Below are 17,369 nucleotides of genomic sequence, written 5' to 3'. Positions count from 1 at the left end.
ATTTAACCTTAATTTTTTTTTTAAAATTAAACTTTTCTATTATATTATCACTTACCTTTTACAAAAATCTTTTGAGGTTGTTATGAACATTATCTTCTTTACATTACAAATAACTATTCTGGGACACTGAGGAATAAAGTCAGAATTTATGTCTCAAATTCAGAATCTACCCCCTCAAGTTTCTCAAATAGCATTATAATGATTGTTACTGTCCAAATTTGGTAAGCAGATGTTTATAATAAATGGCAGAAAAGATTATTAAAGTAAATTTTTCAGGAAATAATCATCTCAGAATTCCATAATGCTAAATATTATTAGAATGCACCTCACTTTCACATTCTGATATTTAAATGAGATTACAGGAAATCCCAGTAAAAATTAGTTCAGGAATTAAGATAAAAACTTATTTTATGCATAGAAGAAAACATAGGAACTAAACTCAAGGACCTTGGGCTTAAAGAAGATTTTATGAATTTGACCTCAAAGGCAAGGGAATTAAGAGCAAAACTAAATGAATGGGACTACATCAAACTAAAAAACTTTCATTCAGCAAAAGAAACCCTCAACAAGGAAAAGAGACAACGATCTGAATGGGAAAATATATTTGCAAGCAACACCTCCGATAAGGGCCTAATATCTAAAATATACAAAGAACTCATACAACTCAATAATAACAACAATAACAACAAAAACAATCCAATCAAAAAATGGGCAGAGGACCTGAACAGACACTTCTCTCTAGATGACATACAAAGGGCCAACAAATATATGAAAAGATGCTCAACATTGCTGGCTATTAGGGAAATGCAAATCAAAACCATGAGATACCATCTCGTACCTGTTAGAATAGCTATAATCAACAGGACAAGCAATAATAAATGTTGGAGAGGATGTGGAGAAATAGGAACCCTCATACACTGCTGGTGGGACTGCAAATTGGTACAGCCACTATGGAAAGCGGTATGGAGGTTCATCACAAAACCAAGAATCGACCTACCATATGATCCAGCAATCCTTCTACTAGGTATTTACCCCAAAGACTGGAAAACTCATATTTGAAAAGATATTTGCACACTGATGTTCATAGCAGCATTATTCAGAGTGGCCAGGACATAGAAGCAACCGAAGTGTCCTACAATAGATGATTGGCTAAAGAAGCTGTGGTACATATATACAATGGACTATTACTCAGCCATAAGAACAGATGAAATACAGCCATTTGCAACAACATGGATGACTCTTGAAATAACCATACTAAGTGAAATAAGCCAAACAGAAAAGGTTGAAAATCACACGATATCACATATGTGGGATATAAACCTAAAAGCAACAAATGAACAGGACAAACAAGCAGAGACTCATAAACATGGACAATAGACTAGTGGTTACCAGAAAGGAGAGGGGAGGAGGAGAGGGAAAATAAAAAAATAAAATGTTAAAAAAAAAAAACTTATTTTACTGTCTTTGTATGCCATTAATTCCAAAGTTATGTGACATATCCTACAGAACTGTCCAGTAAAGTTTCATGAAACAATGAAAAAGTTACATGTACAAATATATTTTTAAAAGATCATTCTGATGTCAGTTAATAGATGGTTTGCAGAATAAAATGACACTGATATTTTTTAAAAGATCAGTAAGAAAGAATTTTTTTTAATTTTAATAAATTAGAGAAAACTTTGTAAGACAACTTTTATCTGTAAGAGTTAGTCCTTAAATAATTTTTAGAACTAAATAAATAGTTAAATATCAGGTGCCACAATTTTATTATCTGTAAAATGAAGGGTATAGCTTTCAAATCTATCATTTCGAATTATTAGGAAGATTCCAATAACAAAATATGAGATAAAGTACAATAGACACAATTAAATTTATGACATTCTATCTCCACAAGTTTACCTAGGCCTTCAAATGTTATTATTTTGCTCATGATATTCAAAATTATTTTTTCAATTATCTTCTTTCAGTCTCTCTCAATCTACTTGTCTATGGGTTATCTTCAAGTATCATCTACTTTCATTCCTTGTTGATATCTATCATCATGCACCACCATATTATTATCTCTACAAAGTGTTCAGATTTGTTTTTCATCTCATTTCTAATACCAAAATCTTTACAGCCATGTGAGGTAGGCAGAGAAGGAATATTTTCTATTTACAGATTGGAAAGCTGCAATTGTAAAGGTTATCAGGGTTACCAACTGATGGTACCAAGACAAGATTCCAAGGCATTTTGCACTGCATTTGGCTTCTTGCCCTCTACATACTGTCACCACAGGCCACTATATCTGGTATATTACAATAGCAGCTTGGTATTCTTCGGTACCACTCTATCCCCTCTGAAATCATTTTGACAATTGTTTGTAAGGTAATGTGAAATTTCATTTTTCTCATAATGACTTTCTGCTCAGCAATCCATAAAAGCACCCCATTACTATCCATAGAATCTGGCTTTTAAGACCCTTTACAGGATGAATACATTATTTTCTAATGCAAACATCCTTTTGACACTATTCTACAGTACCAAATAGAATTTGCACGTCAGTTAGCTTGGGTTGCTGACTGACTTCTCAAACAGATTGTTCTGGACACAGTGGCTTGTTAATGCACTCCTCTATACCAAGAATGCTCTCTGCACTTCTCTATACTTATATGTTAAATATCTTACTAATACAATGCTAAAGTTTCAACCTTCCATGAAATTAGCCTCAACAATTTGAACACAAATACATTTCTAAGCTCCTGGTAAATTTTTAAATCGGAAATACAAAGTTTACTTCTAAATATACTATATTTTCCATGTGTGATCGTTTATGAAGTCATGTGAGAAGGAGAGTGCCTTCAGCACAACTTTTAAATCAATGAAAAAATTTAAAAAGATTGCCAAAAACAACTGTTTCAGGAAAAATGGAAACTGCCTAGTTATGCAATAAATTAAGAAGTCTTCATTCTAGAAAAATGACTTTATTCATAATAACAGTGGGGATACTGTGGCATTTCTTCCTGGGAATCTCCTCCTACCCTCTGCTAGACTTTTAGGTCATTTTTTATTATTATTATTGAAATAAAATAGCGAATCTTGATAAATTTAAAATAATTAAAATCATATAGAGTTGTCTAACCAAACAGAACTACATTCAAAGTAAAAGAATAATAACTTTTGAAAATCCCTAAATAAAAGGAAATTTGAATAAATACTACTAAATAGCCTATGCATCAAGAAGAAATTATAAGAGAAATTAGAAAAAATTTTGAACTGAATCAAAACTAAAGCACAACATATCAAAATGTATGGAATGCAGCTAAAGAAGTGCTTAAAGGCAAATTTATAGCTTTAAACATCCATTGAAAAAGAAAAATGTTCTTGAATCAATACCAAAGCTGCTACATTAAGCAAGTTAAAAAAAAAATGTAAATACAAGTTAAGCAAAAGGAAAGACATAATAAAAGAAGCAAAGGTGAATGTTAATCAGAAGACCCATGTTAAAATGAAAACTCTCCCACTAATGCTTTACGTTATAAAAACCCTTACCTTTTCTAGCCCTTAATGTCTTCATCTTTAATATAATAATTAGAATAAATTACTCAAAACTTTCTCCCACTAAAAATATGTAACTTTCTTAGAATAGCCATTAAAACTACATAGGACATAAATAATATATGGTACATGGAAAACTCACAGTTTATTACTAGGGAAAAAGAGCTACAGATAATCTAAAACAGAGAATAATCCTCAAAGCTTAATCTATGTATTACCCAACACTTTACTCATAAAAGGCTGAACTTCTTACATTTTGTTTAGATGAATATCAAAATACATTAAAATAGGAGAGAGGAAAAAATGGCATAGATGATAGAGGCTCTGTTCATCCCTCTTAGACCAAAGTTGTGACAAAAGCAAGGAGGAAACAGCAATTAAAGTTGCCTGGAATCTAGGAACAGAGGAACTACAATGAGAGAGAGAAATAATTAATTGACTTGTAATGGTAGAAGGTAGGAGGGGGAAAAGATGTGAGGCTGCCCAGTCCAAGCGGCTGAGTGGGACAGAGACTGCGGCAGCTACAGCTGCAGACTCCTCTTAAAGGGGCGATGTCCACAAGCAGACTTTCCCGGTGACCGACCGACTCACTCTAAGCACCAGCACTTGCCTAACTGTTCCAGGTGCACCTAACTGTTCCAGGTGCACAGAGGGACGCTGAGTTGTTGGAGTGAGAGTCAGAGGCGAGGGTCTCTCTATACAGAAGTGCTGGTGGTATCCATTGTTCCTCTTTTGAGCCCTCCCCGTATCGTGTGCAAAGTGCCACCATAGCTGAGACGTCATCAAACTGAATAACGGAGGTGCTCTGCCCAGAGGATACCCTGAAACTCTGCTTCCACCACTCATGGCCCCACTCAAGCCACATCCAGGTGTGTCCTTGCCTAATCAGGTGAGCCTAATCAGCTCCAAGACTCACATTGGTGGCAGCTGGCCTCAGTTTCTGGAGTAGCCTCTTGAGGCAACTATAAGTGCAGCATCTGTGAATTGCTTGCTGAATCTTAACAGGTGGCCCCAGAAGGGCATAGACTGAGGCTAAATTTGGCCTGCAGCTGAACCCTTCTCAAGACGGTGCCACTAGACATTGACTTCATAAATCCACACTAATAAGACCGAGAGACTTAGGAGCTTTGCTTAGTACATAGAAACAGACATGGAAAGGCAGGCAAAATGGGAAGACAAAGAAGCAGAAATCATATAAGGGAACAGAACAGAGATCCAGAAATAATGGAGTCGAGTAATCTAACAGAAGCAGAGTTCAAAACACTGCTTATAAAAATGCTCAATGAACTTTTGGGAAGTGTAGATAAATTCAGTGAGACCTTTAGTGAAGAGTTGAAAACAAAAAAAAAAAAAAAAAAAAAAACCCATAAAAATGGATATGGAAATTATAAAAAGGAGCCAGTCAGAAATGAAGAACACATTATCTGAGATGAAGAGTATATTAAATGGAATAAACAGAGTGTATAAAGAAGAGGATTAAATGATCAATAGAGGATGGGGAAGCCAAGGACACTCAATCAGAATGGCAAGGAAGAAGAAGCCAAGACTATAATAACAACTTAAGGAGCCTATGAGACACTGTTAAATGTAAAATTATCTTTGTCAAAGGGGTACCAGAAGGAAAACAAGATATTAAATCACTACTTAAAGAAATAATGATGGAAAACTTCCCTTACCTGGTAAAAGAAATAGACATATGACCTCAGGAGACTCAGAGAGTCCTAAAAAAGAGGAACCCAAAGCGGCCCACACCAAGACACATCATAATTAAAATGCCAGTCTACAGCCATGCTACCCTGAACAAGCCCAATCCTATCTGATCTCGGAAGCTAAGCACGGTCAGGCCTGGTTAGTACTTGGATGGGAGACCACCTAGGAAGACCAGGTGCTGTAGGCATAAAAAAAATAAAAAAATAAGGGATTGTAAGCTGCCTTGCCTAAAAAAAATAAATAAATAAAATAAAAAATAAAACAATAATTAAAATGCCAAAAGTTAAATACAAAGAGAGACTCTTAAAAGCACCAAGAAAAAAAAAAGTTAGTTACTTACAAGAGAGCACATGTAAGACTAGCAGCTGATTTCTCAAAGGAAACTATGCAGGACAGAAGAGGTTGGCACAAAATATCCGATGTGATGACAACCCAGGATCTACAACCAAGAATACTTTATCCAGCAAAGCTATCATTTAGAGTAAAAGAACAGATAAAGATCTTCCCAGACAAAAATAAGCTAAGGGAATTTATCAACACCAAGCCAATATTACAGGAAATGTTTGAGGGACTTCTTTAAGAAGAAAAAACATGTATCAAAAACATGAATAAAGAATGGCAATAATTACATTCCTACCAAGTACCTCAAATGGAAAAGAATTAAGTGCTCCAACCAAAAGATAGAGTGGCTGAATGGAAAAGAAAACGAAATCCATACATATGCTGCCTACGAGAGACTCACTTTGGATTAAAAGACACACACAGACTAAAGGGAGGGGGATGGAAAAAGATATTGGACCTCGATGATACTGCGCTGGACCTCGAGGATATTGCGCTTAATGAAATGGGCCGGATAGAGAAAGACAAATTTCGTATGATTTCACGTACACGTGGAATCTAAAGAACAAAATCAACAACAGCAAAAGCAGAAATAAACTCATAGATACAGAGAATATTTTGAGGGCTAGTAGATGTGAGAGAGGTTGTGGGGGACGGCAAAAAAAGGCAAAAGGATTAAGAGATACAAATGGATAGTTACAGAATAGACATGGAGATGTAGAGTGTAGCATGGGAAATAGGGTTAATAATGTAATAAATATGTAAGGAGGAAGAAGGGTACTAGATTTAGTGGGGTGATCACTTTGTGAGTTATGTGGATCTCTGATCACTATGCTGTACAACTGAAACTGGTATATTTTGTATGCCAACTTAATTTCAAAAAAAAATCATTGAATTGTATAATGTAAATATGAGCAACTAATTGTCTATTATATTTCAATAAAGCCAGAAAAAAAAATATGTTAAAATACAAAATAAGCAAAGGAATCTCTGGTGGTGACAGTTTGCCTACCTGCATACAGAATATAGGATGGGATAGTATACAATAGGATAGAATAGGGAAGAATAGAATAGGATAAAGTAGGACAGAAGATGGAAAGCAAAAAGAGAAAAGGACCGAATCCTTAATTAGTGTCTACCATATACCCAGCTACTGTGTAACATCAAAGATTAAAGCAGTATATATAAATTTCTTGCCCTAAAAGAGAATAACTTTTACTTATTAAAATCAAAATAAAAAATTTGGCCTTTTACTTATTTCCTTTAGTCTGCAATTCAGTTATATAGAGATTGTTTCTGTCCTCACAGAAATGGTAATATCCTAATTAATTAATCAGAAGTGCATGGCATTTATGACACCAAAACTCTTCTCTCAGCAGGTATTTGGTTAAAACATTATACTTGAGTGGTAATTCTTCCAAGGATCTCTTTTTGCTGTACTCTTTCAGTCTTGACAAAGATACTAAAAGGCAAGGACATTATCCTCTTCCAAGTATCCAAAACTACCCAAAGCTTATATACTCTACAAGCACCTCTTTCTTTGAGTCTGGCCAAGGACTGATTCACAGATGGTTTAGTTTGTTTCTATGTAAGGATCTATGTAGCTATTGCCCTATGGCATAAAGGATAAAATGTGACCTGCTGTGAATAATTTGCCATCAGAAGGAGTTCTAGCATTCTGCAGTACATTGGAAATGAGATGTTTCCTATGATGGGAGAAATTATAAAATATACAACAGATGTGACCACTGAAGGCTAGAAACAATACCTAGAAAATGACTCAGTTCATAGCAGAGATCTGTATGAGCAAGATGAATTAATGGCTGGGGGCAGAAGAGCTTCCTGTTCTCCTTTTAACAGTTAGATTTTCCAATTACTCAGCAGCCCACTGCTCTAACCCTAAGAAGACTTAGTGGGCTTCCAGAAAAATGTCCTCAACAACATATGTTCTTCTTTTCTTCTGCTTGAGAAATATCTTTCAAGTTATCAATATAAAAAATCAATCATTCAATTGAATCTGGTTTTCCCCCTCAGAAATGGCTATGGCATTACCATAATTATACATAACATGTCTGCATCCTAATCTTGGTTTCCAGATATAATAGAATTCATAGAGCTTCTTCCATCTACAATAAATGTGTCTACTCTCTATACTTTTAAGTAATCGTTTTCCGATAAAACACACTGAAATCTACCCTAATACCTGTATCATAAATAACTGTTAAAAAGTGCACACATTTTATGTTCTCCGACAGAAAAGTTCAAAATAATTTGAATAGTTTGCTTTATAACTAATGAAAATATAATACAATAATTTAATATTTAAGGTATAATTAAGAAGATTATATAGAACAATGTTCACTTGTTTCAACTTCGGTACCAATATAGCAAATTTTAAAAATACTTTTCAAAATACAGAGGAATTAAGAAGGAAAATATAGTCTCAGAATTCCTGTTAAAGTAGAAAACTACAACTTATAAATTATATAGAATTTTCGAATTATACCTCAACCAAGTGAAACTGATTACTATTGCTTCTTTAGATATGAAGTGTAAAGCTCATATGTGTCCGTTTGTTTGGTTTTTTTAGGTGGTTATAGAAAAATATATAGTTACCTTAGTCTTTCTAATAGATGTATTTTTGAAAGGTTGCATATGAATCAATTCACTTTGAATGTACTCAAGATATTTTCTATTTAAATGATCTTTAAATAATTATGAAACACAATGTATAATCTCCACTTTTCAGTGTATATTATTGAAACATTTCTCCGTATCTCCTTTCCTTTGACACTAGAGGATAACATGAAATATGCATACTAAGACAGTATCAACCAGAATAACTTAGAGAGGACACTTCCTGATTCCTACAAGAATAATCTCAGAATGATGAATGTGGGAAAATTTGTCATGTTTTATTTAATGTTCAAATTTAAACAAGAAACTTTAAAAATGCATTGAAGTAGAAATGCTGAAATATGAAAAAATGTTTTTCTTTAAACATTACCCTATCCTCAATTATCAAGTTTTTAGTTCACAAAAATGTACTTTCCCTTCGTGGCTAATTTAGACAAATAGAACTGTTTAATTTCAAACAAATATGGAGAGAATCGCCTAAGAACAAGTTATTGTGCCAACACAGTCTATTAAATATTTTCTACAGACTTATGATTGAATTTTCAAAAAGGAGTTTCTGAATTTTTATATATTCATTCAGTTTTGGACTCAGTTCTAGAAACGTGATTTTTATCTTCCATCTCTAAGAGGCCCAATTATCAGCTGATATCAATCCCAATGAAATCTAATATATCAGAATCCTAATTAAGTTTTGCTAAAGATGAGAACCCAGAATCTAATGAAGTGTTCTCAAAGGTATGAGTTTGGATTGCCAAACCAGACACTGAATCTCAGATCAACTTTTTCCAAAAATCCTCATTACTTTAGTCATTAAAAAAAAGTCAATAAATGTATGCTAACTAAAGTTTTAAAAGCTTCTGAGAAGTGACCTCTGCCAAAGTCTTTTGGGGATGTTCCAACTGTGCGAGTGTGTGGAATCAAAAAACAGAAGAAAATTAAAAAAAAAATAAAAGAATCTAGCTAGAGGACTAAAGGGATTAGTTTACATATCAACTATCAGATGTCCATTGCACTGCTACTCTACTTTCTCCTTTTTTTCTGTTCCATTCTTACATTACCTGTAGTTCATTGCATGAAGCTTTATTTCTCATTTTGTATAAGATTCAAACAGAAAACCTTAAGTACTGAGGTCTTTCAAATGGTGTGCTTTGTATTCTCCAATAATAAGACCCTTAAACCAACATCTAGAAATCAGACCAATCTAACGTACACTCCTAAATCAGGAAATATATTGCAAAAAAGAAAAAAGAAAAAAGGTCGCACTGTACTAAAACTCAATGAACTTGACTCACGCAGAGGCCCTCAATCAAGACTTAGTCATTCTTTATTTTGTATAGAATCCTAACAAATAGAAATCAGAAGGAGCAGAGGAAGCATACTGACAGAGTAACAACCACCACAAATACTTAAAGCTCTGAGGAAAACTGAGCACTACCTAGAAAGAATTTTAAAAACAGTTTTATTCAAACTGTCAAATACCTGGAATGTTACCACCTTAATTGGGTGAATATTTGTCTCAAATTTTTCAATTTTTTTCTCTACCCAAAGAAACCCCTCCCCAAACAAGATTCTACATAACTGGAGTTTTACTCATATACAATTTGAACTAATTATAAATGAATAAGATCAAATTCTACTGGTATTATAGATAACTAAAAATTAATACCCTTAGTAAAAGATATGTATATACTAGTATGTATTTTACCCATCCATTTTAAGGACATTGCTTTTAAGTATATCTATTTTGTTTCTATATATTATGTATGTAAAAAGAAGAGCATATAAACCCATATGCTAAGTTATTTTGATATCACATAACTAAAAGGGTGGAGGGGGATTCTTATCACTCCTTTGAAACAATGTCCACTAGATTTTTTTTTAATTAGTTGGTTTTCCTTAGAATAAAAGCACATTCATTTTTAGACCTTTAAACAATAATGAATGTTGCCCCAAAGCCACTGACACAACTCTTTATAAAGTAAGGTCTATCAAACTGAAACAGCATTTTTTAAAATACCATGTCAAAGAATATAATACAAGGGAAATTACTTACTTTAATAAAAATATAGTTTTAAAAATTTAATTAGTACTGAATTTAGTTTGAATTGTTACTAAATATAACTAATTTACTTTGAAGTATGCATTCAGACAATATAAAGAAAATACCAATAGTTAAAATGACTTTTTTTCTAACTTTTCCATTAACAAATAAAGTTAAATTCTTAAATTCATATGGGATAAAGTATTCAAATATAACTTTACCTATAACTGTAAATGAAAATAAAGTTTTATATGTCCTTATACATTCAGGATAGTTTTTAAAACTAAAGGATCATGCCTTATTGAAAACATCGTCCTGCATCTATCTTTTTTGTGATTATTATGTACCTATTATAACTATAAGAATAGCATCCTATGTTATTATAGTCAAAAATCAAGATGAAATATGAATAAGGTATTTCTGGGAGAGTGGCAGATAAGAAGTTTGAAAAACTTGGCTAAAATCATTTTTTCACTCCCAGAATCAAGTGTTTCTTCTAATGTTTGGCAAAATTCCTACTAATAGGCAAATGCTATTAATCTTATAGTTTTAACTTGTAACTTTCACCTTTATTCTATTAAAATGGATTAAAATTTTAAATATATTTAAAAAACAAACCTATTTATATATTTAGATTTCAAGTAAAAACTTCAATAATCAATGGAATAAAAAAAAATAAAAAAAAAACACAGTAAACTGGAAGCTGGACTAGCTAACAGTTACTAAACTGAATTAAATATTATTCCTGCTCCCAGGACACTGACAGCCAAATGTGCAAATTCTTAACAATGTACAACACTCTTGGTTTGAAACTATTTAATTAGCAGCATTAGGGATAAGAATAATAGTAACAATAACAACAGAAATAACAATTTAAGAGGTCAACTTACTTAATCAAAGCACAATTTAGACTGCAATCTGGATACACTGTTAATAGCACAATAGAGCACAAAAGTATACTGAAAATATTACTTAAATATTAAATAGCAAATAAAAATAAAATCTTTTCTACTTCACTGCAGTCAAAGTTAAATGCAACTGAATCCAGTTAAGCCAATTTAGGATACACAACTACTTAAAAGCCTGAACTATACCAAGTGATGAAGGCAAAATGGATTCAGTCCAAATCTGCTTTATTTGCTTAGATGCTATTTATTATGGCTATATTTTATTATACAGTAGTAAAAAAAATTACAAGGCGACATCCTGTTATTTTCCACTGGGAAAAATGATACAGTTGCCGTATGAAAATAGCACAGACAGCAGCATGCCAGGCTGCTTTCCACTTTTGCCTTTATAATGTGTCAATAGCCATTGACCTTTCTGAGGCTGATGGTAAAGCTAGCCGAACTATTGCCACATAAGTGTTCCATAAAATTGTGGCTTTATAGAAATCTAGAATCTTTTTAGCATCTCTAGTGACATATTGGAAAAAGAAGAGCTGTTTTAAAATAAAGTACCTAAGTACAATTATTTCTTTTAAAAACATAATAAATGTCTTCATTCCCCTCCTATTGCCTTACGTTCAGGAAAGTAGCTAGCTTATCATCAAACTGTAAATTATAAACCCTAGTTCAAATCAGTTATCTGATAAGTAGTCTAATTTGTTGAGAAAGTGAATGAGCCTTACAACAAAATTAAGATAACGGCTTTTCTAAGTCTTATAAGTATCATTTTTTCTCTTTCATCATTATTCTCATCAATCTGCATTGTTACAGGCATTACATAGAATTCTAATTGTACAAGACAGAAATACTCATTTTTTCCCTGTTATTTGAAAGAGAAAGCAAGAGAAAGAAAAGATAAAGAAAAAAAATTGTTAATATTTGCAGCTTGTAAGGATACTGACTGATGTTCTATAGTTCTACATACTTTAGGCAGGAAAATGTGCTATAGAGCTTGAGAAGTTGTATGAATTGCTTTTAGAAGTAGGAGCAACTTTAGATTTGCTGCCATAAAACATCTCCTCAAAATATCTGAACCAAACACTGAGAGATCCTGACATGCAACTGCACCACTGCAAACTACATCTGGACCACCTGATAGTTTAGAGCAGAGCTAGTATGGAGAAAATATATTATGCTTGCCTCCAATATACATGGATGATGTAACTCTTGTTGAGAGTTTAGCTCTAATGATCTTGAATATCAAACAGTCTGTGCTTTCTGAGAGCCTCCTCTATGCCTTTTCCATTTCTCAAAATATTGGTCCCTTCTGTAGTCTCTGTAGAGCTAAAGAAAATTAGCTTTTACATTTTAGAAAAGAAAATCAGTTAAACTTCTGAGTGATAGATTGTATTAAAGTGTTTTGTTTGTTTGTTTTGATGTTGTGATCTCCGAAGTCAAGTGAACTCAATAGTAACAGTTTCCCTTTTATTTCATTTTTTTCTGTTTAGAGCAAATAATGTCTGTTAGGAAGATGCCTAGGCAGTAGCATCTGCATGATAGTCATAATATCATTACCACTGTTTTATGGCTTGAGCATAATGGTATTAGCCTACAATACCCATCTCATTTTTCATTCCCTTTACCAGATAAGCATTTTTTTTTTTTATGGAGATCATTTAGAGACTATCCTACTGTTTAATGTTCCCTCTAGAAATTCAACCTAAGGCTAAAGTAAGGTTTGTCATAATTATTATAATAGTTTTAAGAATATCAGAGCAGAATTTTTCTTTATTACATCTATTACCAATATTATGCACAACACAACTGTTCAAAAGTTGATGCTGACAAAACTAATGGTTGCCAGATGGGAGGCAGGTTGGGGGGATGGGTGAAAAAGGTGAACGGATAAGTACATAATGGTAATTATAAAATAGTTAAAGAGATGTAAAATACAGTATAGGAAATATAGTCAATAATATTGTAACAGTGCCAAGTGGGTACTAGACTAATGGCGGGAAAAGAAGGCATCACTTTGTAAATTATATAAATGACTAACCATTATGCTGCACACCTGAAACTAATATAAAATATTGAATGTCAACTATAATTGGAAAACAACAACAAAGAAAAACACTTGATAATAACATTAAGATACCGTAACTATTGAAGAGAAAGACCACTTCAAGTCATATTGCAATAGCCACTACTATTATTAAATTTTGGTGATCTCTTAAATGCCCTGTCCTCATCTCTAACTCCAACCTGTGTACATATGGTGTCCTAAATTTAGAATGTCCTTTTCTGATTCTCCATCTATGTTAATGGATTCATCTATTTATTTATTCATCCTTTAACATTTATTCAAAAACCTTCTGTGCTATAGACACTGCACTATTACATATATGATACAAAAATAACACTGAGAGCTTTGCTTTCTAAGAAACTTAATATTCTGTGGAGGAAACAGTCATGTAAATAAATATTCAAAAAACATGAGATAAATATTTTGTTTTTAAATAAGAACTAAAAGCACTGGAGATGCACAATAGGTTTTCATGTGAAACAAATATAACCATCTTGCCTTGTATGTCAATATTGCACATTTCTTATATTATCTACCACATGATAGACTTATAGAAGACCATTTATTCAATGGTGTGAACACTCCCCCAATTATTTATCACAAATTATACACAAAAATTATAAAATATATTTATAATAATAGTAAATTATAATAATTTTCAATAATACCATACAATAATTTCAAAAATACAATAATCGTTTCAACAATTGAAACAGAAAATTCCCTGCAGGACTAGGAAGCCAGGACAACTCTAATAAGAGTGCCACAAGGTTTACATGATGATTATCAAAATAATCTCCTCTAAAACTAATGTTAGGACAAATGCTGCTCATGCCAACTAACTGCTTAAATAGAGAAGCTGTCATTCTAGAATCACAAATATTTGATAAAGTTTTAAAAGAGATATTTCAAATTCATCAAGCTAAACTGTTGTATCATAATACAGAATTTAAACTCAGAACAAAGGCAGTGAAGGGCTAGTCATGGGACAATGTTGACAGCAGGTTATGCTTTAAATTAAAATACAGGAAGATGAGATTTACATTGGTAAATGGTTACACAAAGTTTTGAAAAATAGAATAGATATTGGGGTACTTTATAGCAGAAGTATCCAGAAAATAATTTTTTCTTACATATATTCATATACATGAAATAAAAATAGCATTTTGAAATGTATACTTGTATCATGAACAAATCTATTCTTTCTCAGAGAACTTTTCTACTTCAGCTTACACATAGCTAATGTCATAATTCCTTAAATTGTTTCTGGGTATTTTTCTACAATTTTATGAATGAATATGTATGTTTTAAAATTTATGGTAACTTCCTTAAAAAAACAAAACACTGAACTCTCTGGAATTCTTAGTAACATTTATAACTTATTTTTTGCTAATTTTAATTTATAGAAATATATTATAGTTTTCTATATCTCCTATTCTCCTTCTGCCAATCCATACTGTTTATTGCTTCCAGAATGTGTCTTAAAATACAGATAAATTCATAATAAAAATAGCTAACATTACTACGTGTTCTATTTCAAGCACATAGAAAAGGCAGTATTCTAAGCCTTTTTGCATAGATTTACTCACCTAATCTTCACAACATTATGAAAGTAGCTATCATTACTGTTCTGATTTTAAAATGTAGCAATGGAGGCCTTGTAATTTATTAGTAATTGGCAGGGCCTGGACTAGAAATCAAGCCTATTTACCTCAAAGCCTATGTTCATAACCACTTCATTTTCCTCTCTACTTTCTTTGACTGGTTTAATGCTGTTGATACTTTAAGGCTGAAATCAAAAGCAGATATTTCAATAAAGTCTTTTACAATCATGCAATCAGTCTCTCTTCTCATAACATGTAGCTATTCTTCTTTGATCCTCACTGAATATTTGCTATATACCAGGCACTGTTTCTATACAGGAATTATCTCATAAATGATACAGGTAATATAATTATCCGAACTTTATAAATGTAAGAAATGAAGGTGAAAGACATTTAAAAAGTTACAGGAAGTCACAGGGCTGATAAAGAACTCAATTCAAGGAGCTGTGTGCTCCCATATCACTCAGGACACATAACATTCTGTTATTGCCTATTAAAAAGAACAGAATCAGGATTAGAAGCACTAGGCTCATCCCTGGGTCTCCAACTTATTAAATGCATGGCCTTTGGTGGGTTGCAGCATCTCCTAGCCTCAGTTTCTTCACTGGTAATATGAATATAAAAAATAATGTCTATCTCAGAGTTTGTTTGGAGAACTAAATGACATAACATAGGCACATGCTCACTAAAAGAGCCAGATACATAAATATTAGCTGCTATTATTACTATTATATGACATTGTCATCCTCTATGGGAAGAGCTATTTGAAAGAACTATATACTCAAATATGTTGTATCTCTAGTATTTTCTATGCAACAAAAAAGATGCTCATTAAGTGTCCGAAGGATTTTAGCAAATTCACTATTTGTTACTGTAAGTGGGAAAAGTCTCATTGAAATATATTGCATTCAGCAGCTATTTTTACACATCTAAAAATTCAAATCCCTCTTAGAGTTTAGTTTCTAGACTCATTCCAGGAAATAACTTTTCTTTTTTTAAGAAAAACAACCATGTAAAGACAATTTTATTAATAACATATCATCAAGTTTAATAACTCTAACTTATAGAAAATTTTTACAGTTTGGGCCAAAAAACATTCTTAATTTCTTTTGTTCCATTTTTGGTAGCTACAGGAACTATTTGGTCAATGCCCTTTGTCACATACATAAAGCTTGCCATTTATCCTTGTTTATTCAGGCTGAATAATCACAATTTCTTTAGGAATTTCACATATATCATCTGTTCTAATGATTTTGGTCACTTTAGGACTCCTACCTCAATAAATAGCTCATTTTACATTGGACTGAATTCTAAGAACTGTATTCAAAGTCATCTTAGAAATATTTATAAACTTTAAAATCACAATGTGAAACTGTCTAGCTCTCAAGTCCATATCAAGCATAGAGTATTTCCTATGACATCGCTCTAAGGGATCTCTGTTGTGTCCTAACTCTCATACATTTCATTGAAAGAAATACCCTCATTCCTATGCCTTTCTCCCAGGTAGGTAATTTAGGAGATATTTCTCCCACTGACATACAATCAAGATGTAAAACTAATACCGTAAATAAAGATTAATCGGTATGATAAAGAATACTGTGTATGTGAACGAAAATAACATGATAATAGTCCATATTATGAACTGAATATAAATGATTTAAAATTCATCTATTCACTAAATATTTAATCCAAGAAAGTTATTGAGCTTCTTCTATGTGCTAAGCATTATTTTTCTAGGTACTGGGAATAAAGAAATGAACAAAACAAATATTCCTGACTTAGATAACAAAAGGAATTCAGATAACAAAAAATCTCAGTAAAACAGATAGTATGTTTCACAGTATGCGATAACAGACTTCTATAAGGATTTTAGATTTTTAGATAGTATGACAACAGAATCTTTCACTGAGAAGGTGACACTTGAGTAAAAACCTGAAGGAATCGAGGTAACAAGTTGTGTGGGTATCTATATCAAGAGCGATTCCAGGCAGAGGGATCAGGTGCAAAGCCAGGATGTGAAAAGAACTTTTAAATAGTAGTGAGGAGACTAACAGGCCAGAACAGAGCAAGAGAGGTAAAGAATTGTCTGAGGAATCAGAGAGCTAACAGGGGGATAAATCCAGTTCTGGCACAACTTTTTAGGCTATTATTCACATTCTTTTATTCCATGAGATAAAAAGCCACGGGAAAATTTTTAGCAAAGTATAATCATATGACATATTTTAAATGATGGCTCTGGTTGCTATATCAAGAACAAATTATTAGGGGCCCAATGGACTACTTGGAAAGATACAATAATAACCCAAGTAAGTGAGAATAGTGGTTTAGTTGCAAGATGGTGGCAGTGGAATTCTCAATGTATATAAGGTAGAGCCAACAGCATTTGCTTGTAAACTGTATATGAGGTGTGAGAGAAATGGAAGCCAATGTTTCTTACATTTGCAACTGAAAAAAAGGAGTTGCCATTTTTGAGACTGTAGAAGCTTCAGAAAAAGACACTTTAGATGTGTGGAAAGAGTAGAAGCTTAGTT

At 32.6% G+C, this 17,369-nt stretch overlaps 1 protein-coding gene and 1 pseudogene across 10 annotated transcripts in view; one reads left to right on the top strand and one right to left on the bottom strand.

The window, feature by feature from the left end:
• Positions 1 to 17,369, bottom strand: part of ADGRL3 (adhesion G protein-coupled receptor L3) — a 726,915-nt gene that overhangs the window by 566,898 nt on the left and 142,648 nt on the right. The window lies entirely within an intron of this gene.
• Positions 5,316 to 5,434, top strand: LOC120588712 (uncharacterized; annotated as a pseudogene).

The sequence above is a fragment of the Pteropus medius genome, unplaced genomic scaffold, assembly GCF_902729225.1.
Source record: "Pteropus medius unplaced genomic scaffold, Ma_sr-lr_union100, whole genome shotgun sequence".
NCBI classification, from domain to species: domain Eukaryota; kingdom Metazoa; phylum Chordata; class Mammalia; order Chiroptera; family Pteropodidae; genus Pteropus; species Pteropus medius.
The sequence above is the reverse complement of the archived record's forward strand: the minus strand, read 5'-3'. Positions and strand labels throughout refer to the sequence as shown.